The following is a 10,720-nucleotide window of genomic DNA, read 5'->3' as shown; positions in this document are numbered from 1 at the left end:
TTGATTGTGATTTTGAGAGCGGTATAAGACATTGAATGCAGCAGTAGAAGAGCCTGTTGTGTTGTGTGTAGGTTTAGGTATCACTGTTTACATTTTTAACCATCAAACCAAACTACTCTGACTAGGGTTGCACATCGAAAGCTAGAGATGCACCGATTACGGTTTCCAGTCTAAGAACTATGATTGTTCCTCCACAACTTATTTTGGACTCGCACTCTGATCCAGAACTCAAAATAAAACAGTCTGTTTTCGACCAGCGAATGTAACATGTGACCTGACAGGATTTGATGAGGCCGCGGTTTCCTCGTGGCCTTCGGTTGCCAGCGTGATGCTAGAGGAAGAGGCTGATGGACCTTCTTGTGGCCTGGACGAGTCCGGCGCGAAGAGGAAGAATCTAGCTGTGTTAGCGCTTATAAACCAGATCTCAAAAACAGTGGGGGGCCATTTCTTGGCCAATGGAGGGTCAGCCTCAGGTTTTTGGCCGGAGCTGGAGGTGTGGTCATTTGGGGTGGACAACGCTCTGATCCCAGGTCAGGCTTATGGGAGGAAGGAAAACATGTGAGGGGCTCAGCCAGCCAGAAGGTGGTGCCAGACCCCAACACTAGTCCTACTACCACTCCAGCCAACACACCGTAACAATACTTGTTCTTTACTGTAGGGAGATGACCAACTGACCTACTCCAGATGTACTCAAATGTACATTTGTTGTTGGCATTGAAATAGTATAGTCTATATCAGGGGTGCCCATACTTTTTCGGCCTGCGAGCTACTTTTAAAATTACCAAGTCAAAATGATCTACCTACATTAAAAATGCTGAATATCTATGTGTGTATGTGTATATATATATATATATATACTGAGTATACTTTATATTTACAATATATGTTGGCGTACCTTGCATAACTGCATGAACCCTTATGGCACAATACAATTCTGTACATTTTTGGTCATGACCTTACTCTGATGACGTGCACTGAATGGAATCGGCCAGAGTTGCATAGTCCGGACAGTAGCTGCTGGTAGCCGCCTCAAGCAGAATTCAAATGATCATCAGTCATGGTGGAACGGTGTTTGGACTTAATGTTCTTCATGTGGGAAAAGGCTGACTCACATAAATGAGTAGAGCCGTCAATGCAGTCAGGAAGGTATCACATGTCCTCATGTTTGGGTACTTTACCTCTGTGAGTAAGTTCCCAAACTGTCCATGAGCCCTGGACTTCAGCTGAATGTCAGCTTGCAGTGTCAGGATCTCATCCTCCACTCCAGACGAGTTCAGGTGAAACAGCGTTGCAATTTTTGATGTGAGTGAATCAACCTCAATATCTTCCTGAAATGTGCAGCACATAAGTGTAGCAACTGGCTCGAGCAAAGCAAAGTCTGGAAAGCGTTTGTCAAACTCTGACAGACGCATGTCAACCTGCTCTGTGTAGCGCGCACTGTCAAGTTATGCACACGCCTTCCGCTGAGTCTCCAGTTCTGACGCGAGGTTTTGGAAGTTTCCCAAATCATGGCTTCTTTAGTAGAAATAAATTGGAAGGCTAACTAATTAGCTCGCCGGAGTATTGCAGTAGCTCGCGCGGTTGACTGCGCATACGTGGTGACCCGTGTGTTTCAAAATCAAGTGGCAAATGCCATGCGGACATCAAATTTTTTTTGAATGGCATGCGATCTACCTCCGCGATCGAATGGTCGATTGCGACCTACGTATTGGGCACCCCTGGTCTATATAGTGAGTCATTTAAACATTTCTGCTGTTGCCGTTCAAGAAAGACAATAGTCTTTCTTTTTTGTTTACATATGAATAATAAAGCAATGTTGATTCTTTTTTAATTAATTGTGTATTTTTTTTTCTCACAAAAGAATCAAAAAGAACCGATAAGAGTATCGATAAAATCCTAACACACATCATAGTTACATGTAATCTTGTCATATTTTGTCAAGTTTTGGTGATAAACTTGAATAAATCCAGTTGCTTGAAGAAAAATGTTTTCTCAGCAATATAAAATAGATTAGAGATGAATTATGACTTGTTTAACTTCCTTTAACACTGGTTCTAAGCAGCTTGTAATACATTATTAAAACTACCAATGACAACATGTGTTTTTATCAATAAAGATAGTTTTTTATTTCCTAATCATTTGAATTGTGTGTTTATATGCAAATAACCACTGTAATTACTATAACAAAGTAAAAGGATACCATTTTAAATTTTTGACTGTTCACTGTCGGTTCACAGAGCATTGTAAATAGTCTGGAGCCTTGTATACCAGCTACTATAACAACAACAAAACAGCCTGTATTGGCCAATATGATCATTGAATATTACCACAAAAAGAAACCGTAATGGGTGTGAGAAATGGTGTGAGAAAGAAAAAGTGCATAAAATAAATGTATGACTACATCTGGGTTAACAAGATTCAGGAACCTCTGTGTTCAGCACACCTGCTGAGCTTTAAGCAGCTACAGTTCTCCACCGTAGCCCAGTTACGCTCAGAAAAAGTTAGCTGTGTTTTTGCTCTCCTCCTCCTTCTCACTTGTAATTTTACAGCTTGCGGATTATGGATATCAGTTAGCTGCCTGTCCGCCCAGTCTGCTGCTAAAACGTCACGACCTCTTCTCACACAAATTGAAGCGAAGCCCAGACACGATGATGAAACCACTGGCAATGTCTTGTTTACCAAAGCCCCTCTACTGCCTCTGAACAAATTACCCAGCGTGGTTGGGGGTGGGGGTGGGAGGGGGGACATGAAGAAGCATAGCTTTAAACTACAAAGAGCGAGCTTATTAGAAGTGAGAAATGGGGAAATGTTTACGCAATTTCTCGAAAATCGTAAATGTTGTGCTGGTGTAGTCAATACTGACTGCAGAGCTACCTCTGGCTCTCACATCTCAAGTAATCATGCTCATAGGCTGTTCATAAGATTCAGAGCATATACATAGCAGCAAACACTGAACTCCGTCAGCGCTGTTGCCTTTGTTTGCGCTGTTAGCTGCGAGCAGCCGGCTCACCTGTCACCATGTTGAGTGCCACATGGAAGCAATGGAAAGGCTTTGATTTTCCATATTGAGCACCTTAAAGTTGAACTGTAATTTTAAACAAACTGCAGATTACTTTAATGACTTCAATTAATTTCCTGTTGCCCTCAATGATTTTAACCCCCTTCTACATCCCGACCGGGTTCGCACCCCCCCCCCCCCTTAAGAAAAAAAGAAAAAAAGAAAAAAAAGAAGCAACAGAGCCTTTTCAGCCTTTATAGCCGCATAAGAATCGGACCAATGAGAGAACAGTTTGCTCGCGCGTGGCATTTGTTTACAAGATTTAGTCCGCTGTTAAATGTTGCAGTGTGAACACAAACCGAACAAAGGAGCAACTGCAACAAAGCAAACGAACAGAAGGTGTGAAAACGCCCTGAAACACTGCAACAAAGTTTCAATAACTTTCAGTGACAAAAGGCGTCACTTTTAAAGAGCAATACGGATGCGAGGACACACGCACAGGCTCAGAGGCAGATTATCACATTTAATTTACAATTAATGAGCGACTAATGAAGCCAGGATGTCTTCGGACAAAGCATCGATGCGGCGCGACACAGTGTTGTTGGACACCGGGATCATGTCCAACTTTTTTGCTTCTTTCTCCCCAATCATACATTCCACCATCTCTCTGGCAGCTGGCAAGCTCACGTCTTCGGCGATTGTGTGCGGTAGCCCCTTTCTCGCTATTCTGTAACCAGATATGAAGCCCGTAGTGCGTCATTTATAGACCCAACACATGAATGAGACTGCAGTTGTTTTTGGCTGTTTTCTAACTCCTCCAATTTCGATATAAACAATGTAAGGGGCTTTTGACTTGCACTGGCATGCTTGGTGTTCAGGTGGCGACGTAAATAAGAGCTTCAGACTGTTAGCCAGAACCTCACTGCACACCACGCACTGTGGCTTTGGGCAATCTGCGTTGCCAATCCAAGTGAAGCCCAGACACAGATACTTTTCATAATTTTCCCTCTTTTTTTTCCCAGTCTGATGCTCACTCTCGTTTCCTCTTTTTCACCTTGACTCCGCGATGGGCCGATGTGCTCCCGATTTGTCTGTGCTATCCCTTCCTCCTTTTCGGTCTCCTCCGTCTCATCTTCCTCTGACTCTGGCTCGATTTCTTCTCCCGGTCTCTCCCCAACGCACCTCTCCGTTCCCCTCGCCTCCTCTCTCTCTCTCTGTCCCTCTCCTCTATTACGACTGATAGCTTCAGATGTCCCACCTGACAGTTTTTAAATTAAAATTACATTTTTTTTTTATATTTAATATTATTACACCATCAGACCGCCATTACACTTTTCCTCTCGCGCACCCCCTAGAGGCAGCTCGCGCACCCCCAGGGGTGCGCGCACCCCACTTTGGGAATCCCTGCTCTACGGCAACCCTGAAGGGACATCATATCTCCAATACAACACGATAAACATGAGACAGTCTGACTATAGGATGTTTGCTGGCTTTTATCCCACTGTTCTTGTCATCCTCTTGTTGTTATGTATATGTATTGTCTCTTGTCTTTCAATAAAAATAAAAACAATTATTATAATACATTTAAAAAATGCGTTAACGCGCGATAAAATAAATGTCTGCGTTAATTAATGAATGCGTTAATGCGAAATTAACGCGTTAACTTGCCCAGCACTAATATATCATTTTTATATGTATATATAATTTGGGTATATCTATATTCAACAGAATTCAAAACAGTTCAACAGATATTATTCTCAGTTTTCAAATTGAACTGGATGGATTATAAATAATACATAGAAATACATTAATAAATGTTCTTCTCATTTCAAGTAAAATAACAGCTGAATTAAAAAATAAATTACGTAACAAAATACATTTTAGAGAAATTAATTTCACTGAATTGCCCTGCAGCTTTAAATTCAGTTCATTCAGGGTGAAGTGAAAAAGCCACAATATTATATTTTTCTCATCTTCTAAAAAGAGAAATTAGTGTGAGAAGAATTCACCTATGACTCTGGTCTCTCTGGACATTTTCTCTTTTGGAGATTGTCCTGTGATTTAACTATCACAACTCTCACTTCAACAGTCCTGCTCTGCTGTCTCTATCCTTGTCTCTCCCCGTGTGTCACGGTGTGTGTACATCTCACTCAAGTCATGAAACTTGTCAGAATACTCATATTTGACTGGCTGAGCTGCATCACGTGATGTGATTCACAATGCATTGGGGTACATCCCAAGTCTCTTAATTGCATCCCCGTTTCCCTCACTTGCGTCCTTTCCTTGCGTCTTAGTCCCTCCCCCCAGGGCTGCATGGAGGAAACCATGCGAGGAGAGAGGAACGAGGAAATATGTTTTAAGAGACATGAGACGTCCTTTCCTCAGTTGCGTCACGTGAAGCGACGTCTGTTTCTGATGACGGAGGATAAGCTGATCACAGATCAGCTGTCAGTCGGCTTTAACAGCTGGAGAGACTTTTGATAAGTTTGTGTCTGTTCACATGATGACTGGACTTAATAATAGTAACTAATAAAGACAGTGATCACCACTGTAGAGGTGTTTCTCTCTATAGTCTGTTAACAAACTGTGTCCTGTGTTCTGTTTATAAGCACAGGATCCATTTCTACCGGCGGAATGCGATCGTCTTATTTATGAATTATTTGCGTCTGTACGTTTTGAAATTCAGATTGTGATGTAGATATTAAATAACCCAGAATATGATTATTGGTTCTCTTAAATGATAAAACTAATCAAACCCGACAATCAGGAATGAACAGCCTCACGTGACTGAATGAAATGATGATAAATGATGTAAAAAGTGTTCCCTCTGACTTTAATTGTTTCCATAATAAAAGTTCAGATCATGAAAAGACAAATCTTTCTAATAAATGCAGAAAGTTGTTTGTGGTCCTTTTGTTGTTCAGTCTACAATGAACATTTATTTAAACCAGATGTTGAATCAGAAAACGAATCAAATATAAAGCTTGTGTTACGGACGGTTTGTTCTGGACCCAAACGCAGACACTGGGACAGCAGAGTTGCTGAAAAAAGGGTTTTTGTTTTGCTTGTCTGTGGAGCCGGTTGAGCATGCAGGTGGGGCATGCAGGTGGAGCAAGCAGGTGAGGCAGCGAGGCAGTGGGTGAGGCAGCGAGGCAGTGTGTGCGGTGGCGGCGTCTGGGCAGCGACGGTGGCACGGGAATCGCTGAGGCAGAGAGAAAACACAAGTTAGTTGAAAATGTCAAAAAGGCTAACTTGCTCTAGGACGAAGTTTTAAACTCACCGGGCGAGGTAACTACCGCTGAGCTGAAGGAACAATCTTGCGATGAGACTGCAGGAAGCCGGGGTATTTAAGCTGAAGGTGATGATGGTGTAATTGTTGTCAGGTGAGGACATGAGCCCAGGTGCCGGATGATTGCAGTCGCACTCAAGCCACACACACACACACAGAGGCGAGACAAGCTGAGGTCACAGCAGAGCCGTGACAGCTTAAGTTTAATCTGTGATCCGTCTTTACTGTTTAACAAAATCTCATCAGTCCAATCGGCTGCAGCGTCCAATCACATAACAGATGAACAATGAGGGGGCGTGTCGGCCGTTAAAAGACTTCCTGGAAGGCTGTTCTCATGGGTCCTCGCTCATCGCTCCTCAGAGCTAAATAAGAGCTTTGGGACGGCCGTCAATATGGCGGTGCAGAACAACTTCCGGTTCAAGCGAGGACAGAGGAGCGAGGAAATGACAATTAAGAGACTTGGGGTCGGTGTTTTTCCTGCACCGCTGAACAAGTGCCGTAAATGCTGGAATAACTCCGCTGCATAAAAAATGCCCTTCAAAATAAAATCACAACATTTTCTTTTTTTTTAGTCAGGCAAAGGACCCACTGAAAACGGGTCCGCGACCCACTTTTGGGTCGTGACCCACCAGTTGAGAATCACTGCTGTAACGGACCATTGTCGATCTGTGATCCGTACCGATCCCTCCTCACGGTTCAGCACGCACGTGAACCTTGGATTAATTCAGTTCAGTGAAAATGAGTATTGGGTGAAGGTAAATTATTACGTATGTGTTCACATGTGATCTGTAAAATGTAGTGTTGGTGAAAAAGTTGAATAAATGCAGTTGTTTTCACAACAACATAAATAGATATTAGAGATGAATTATGAGCTGTTTAGCTTCCTAAAACCAGCTCTAACTATCGAGCAGATGGTAAATGGACTGTACTTGTATCGCGTTTTTCTAGTCTTCTGACTACTCAAAGCGCCTTCACACTACATGTCATCATTCACCCATTCATACACTGATGACAGGAGCTACTATGTAAGGTGCTACCTGTCCATCAGGTCTATCGAACATTCGCACACCACAGGCACAGCTACTTGGGGTTCAGTGTCTTGCCCAAGGACACATCAACATGGACTAGCAGATTGAAGGACGACCTGCTCTACCACTGAGCCACAGTCGCCCCAACTACTACAAGATTTGTTTTAATCAATAAAACTACAATCGTTTATTGTGTGTTTTAGGAAGAAACACTAAAAATGACTATAACAAAGTAAAGGATAACATTTAGAATTGTTGATGGTTTCCACTGACTTAAGAGCGGTTGAAATGATTTTTGGGATGGTTGCAAAAAATATAAATAGTCTGGAGCCTTGTAGACCAACTGGCGGCAAAAAAACATGATCGGGGATCTCTAAAAATTATATTTCCTCCATTTTTTCTTTTCTGCTGACCCGATCTATGATCCAATCCGTGACTGATCCGTGATACGATCCAAACAGTAAGTGTTATGATCCATTGCACCACTAGTCAACAGCAGAGTACAGTAGAGTACAATACAGTCATAGTAAAAGTCTGGAAAACACAGTAGATGACGAGACACAAAGAGCAACTTTAGCGAAGGCCTTTCCCCCTTTTTTGTTTTCAGCAGCAGGCAGATGAATGAACAGAGTGTAGAGCAGTCAGTAAAAAGTAGAGAACAATGTGCATGTGCATCATGAACAGTCTGAAGTGTTCCTGAGGGGGAGCAGGAGCTGATCTACAGTGTTGAGATGATTGGCCCGCGGGCCACAGGGACGAAAGCCAGAACACGGCTTCAGCAAGCCCCCAATGCCAGGCTCTGCCTATTAAAAAGCCATGAGTCGGCAGAAAGCAGCCCTCTCTATGCCTGCTGACACACTCACACAGAGCCCAGGGCTGATGAGACAGACAGACTGCATGCTCAGCTGTCTGTCGGGGCTTTATGTTCAACAGCATTGAAATTAAACACAATGGATAGAACTGCCTGCAGTCAATGGGCTGCTTTATATCTATCTATATTTACTTCTAGATATACATAGATGTACAAATGGTCATACACCTTTATGTATCTTACAGTTCATTAAATTTCAGTCCAATAACCTTGCAGTGAATAGCTTAATAGAGATGTGTTGAGGTGAAAAGAGAACTGATAAGTCTTCAGAGGGTGTGTGGGTTTCTTTCTTCTCCAAAGATATTCAGCTTACAGTCACATGCATAGGCGCAGTCTGAACTGTAAGGTTGGGTTTCACCAAAATATAAGAAAAATATATATATAGAGGAAGTGTAATGTGGTCACAACAGAGGCTTTGTTTGCATAAAAAAACAATAATAATCATGCTACCAGCACGTGCACTTTCATATCCTGACTAATCTGCCCAGCGAGTGAATTACCGTAGAAACCAAACCCCAAAACATGACACAGATTCCTGCCATTAGTATTTCAACAAAGAGGAGCCTAGCAGACACGTCGATGGACCTACCCCAATGGGAGATGGACTTTTAGAGTTGCAGTTTTTAGATTGGATATATCGTTATGAGGTCAAACGCAAACCTATTATTGTTGAATTCAGATTTTGTTGTTTATTTACAATTTGCTGTAATCATTACACTTCTAAGTGTCCTCTTCAGCGCCGAACCACAGCGCTGCTGTGTCGCTGTCCAGGGCCATGGTGCTGAAACACAGGTAAAAGGGAACATGCAGCAGAAACACCCTCATAAACAGGAGACAATTTGCATATAAAAATACATAAATCAGGAAATTAAGCCTCGATAGTGAGATATCCTTCAAAAAGTAAAAAATGGATCTTCTTGCTGGACAGATGTGATTTTATGTACTTTTCCTAGTTGGTACAGAGTTAGCTGTTGGACTGGTGTCAGTCATCTTTAGCATACTGTACCATGATTGCATGGCTTTAAAATGGCCCCTGTGTCATCACAAACTTGATCTGGCTCCACATGCCATCCCGAGCCTCCTGCTCACCTCTGCACTGCTGGGAGTGAGCTCTCGGACCGTTGAGGCTGCGTCTCTAAGCCTTGTGCTTGTGAACTCTGATGTCTGGCCTACAATGTGCACAACTCCCAGTAGGTCCTCAAGTGTTGTGAGGCAGGCGATGAATCGCAGGGGCGTTCATGTGCTGATACTACCCACTTGCCTTCATCGCTATTTGGATGCCCAATGCGTCTCACTTGCATTTTATGAAAACCTGGACATGGAGAGGAAATCCGAGAGGGATAAAAGGAACCTCTTGCTTCCAAACTGCTGCCTTTAGTGTCCACAAAAAGGTAGTCCAAGTCCAGAAATCAGTTTAACAACATCTACAACTTGTTGTGAAAAATAAAGCTATCTTTCACTCAGAGCGGATTTAAGAGGATAACGAAAGCTCTCAAGAGGCGTATAGTTATATCAAAAGCAATAGTTTATTTATCAACAGAGTTATTCAGCCCAAACAATTAAACATGCATGGGGTCTAATGGTTGCACTTCGCAGAGATTCACCATGAGACACACTTCAACACGGCAGTGTGAAACTTAATATAGGGTTCCACCCCTTGATGTCCATTTGTCAAAATCAAAGTAGCAGGCGTGACACATTTGTATGTGTATGACACCTGGTTGGAGGCCGTGAACGTCCGTTCACCTTGGCCCCTCCCAGAAGGCGTTGTCTTCTATCAGTGTGCATGAAATGTTGAATGAGAGAGGACCTGGGAAAGAGTGTGTGAAGAGTTGGGCTCTGCTGGGGCGTTGTCCCTCTCTTGAATCTCACTGTCCATTGTTCCTCTCTTATCTATCTGAAGATGGCGGCCTGTTCCTTGTGACGCAGTTAAATCAGTAATCTTCCTCGTGGTTCTCCCTTGCCCTAGTGTATAAAGTGTGTAATGCGTGAGTGGTTAATAAAGCCTCATAAGGTAATGGTTATTAAAACTACAAATAAGCTAGTGTTTAATTAAAGCTGCATATAAGCTAGTTGCTAATTAAAGCTGCATATAAACTAGTTGCTAATTAAACTGTATATAAACTAGTTGCTAATTAAACTGTATATAAAATAATTTTCTCAACAAATCCCTCTCTTGACGTCTGAAGGACGTCACTTTCTTTACCTTCCTACCCTGTTCACACGCTTGTGTCTGGCTCTGCCTCACCTGACCCTACCAGGCTGGTCTGCTCTTCCCATACTGGGTAAGCTCCATAAGGAGGGGGTGGTGGTGGTTCCTTGGAGAGGGCAGTGGTGATGAGACGGCCAACCAAAGAACGAATACAGGGTATTATACAACATCCACATGAGACCAGTATTGCAACGAACACTCCCGCTGACACTGCTATTGACAAGATCAGGTGCTTCCATTTTCCAAACATGTTTTCCATCCAATCTCCAAATGGATTGTTTACACCTGATGCTTCCTGCATTTCTTTTGACAGTGCCTTCAG

This window comes from Melanostigma gelatinosum (assembly GCF_949748355.1).
Source record: "Melanostigma gelatinosum genome assembly, chromosome: 16".
Classification (NCBI taxonomy): domain Eukaryota; kingdom Metazoa; phylum Chordata; class Actinopteri; order Perciformes; family Zoarcidae; genus Melanostigma; species Melanostigma gelatinosum.
The sequence above is the reverse complement of the archived record's forward strand: the minus strand, read 5'-3'. Positions refer to the sequence as shown.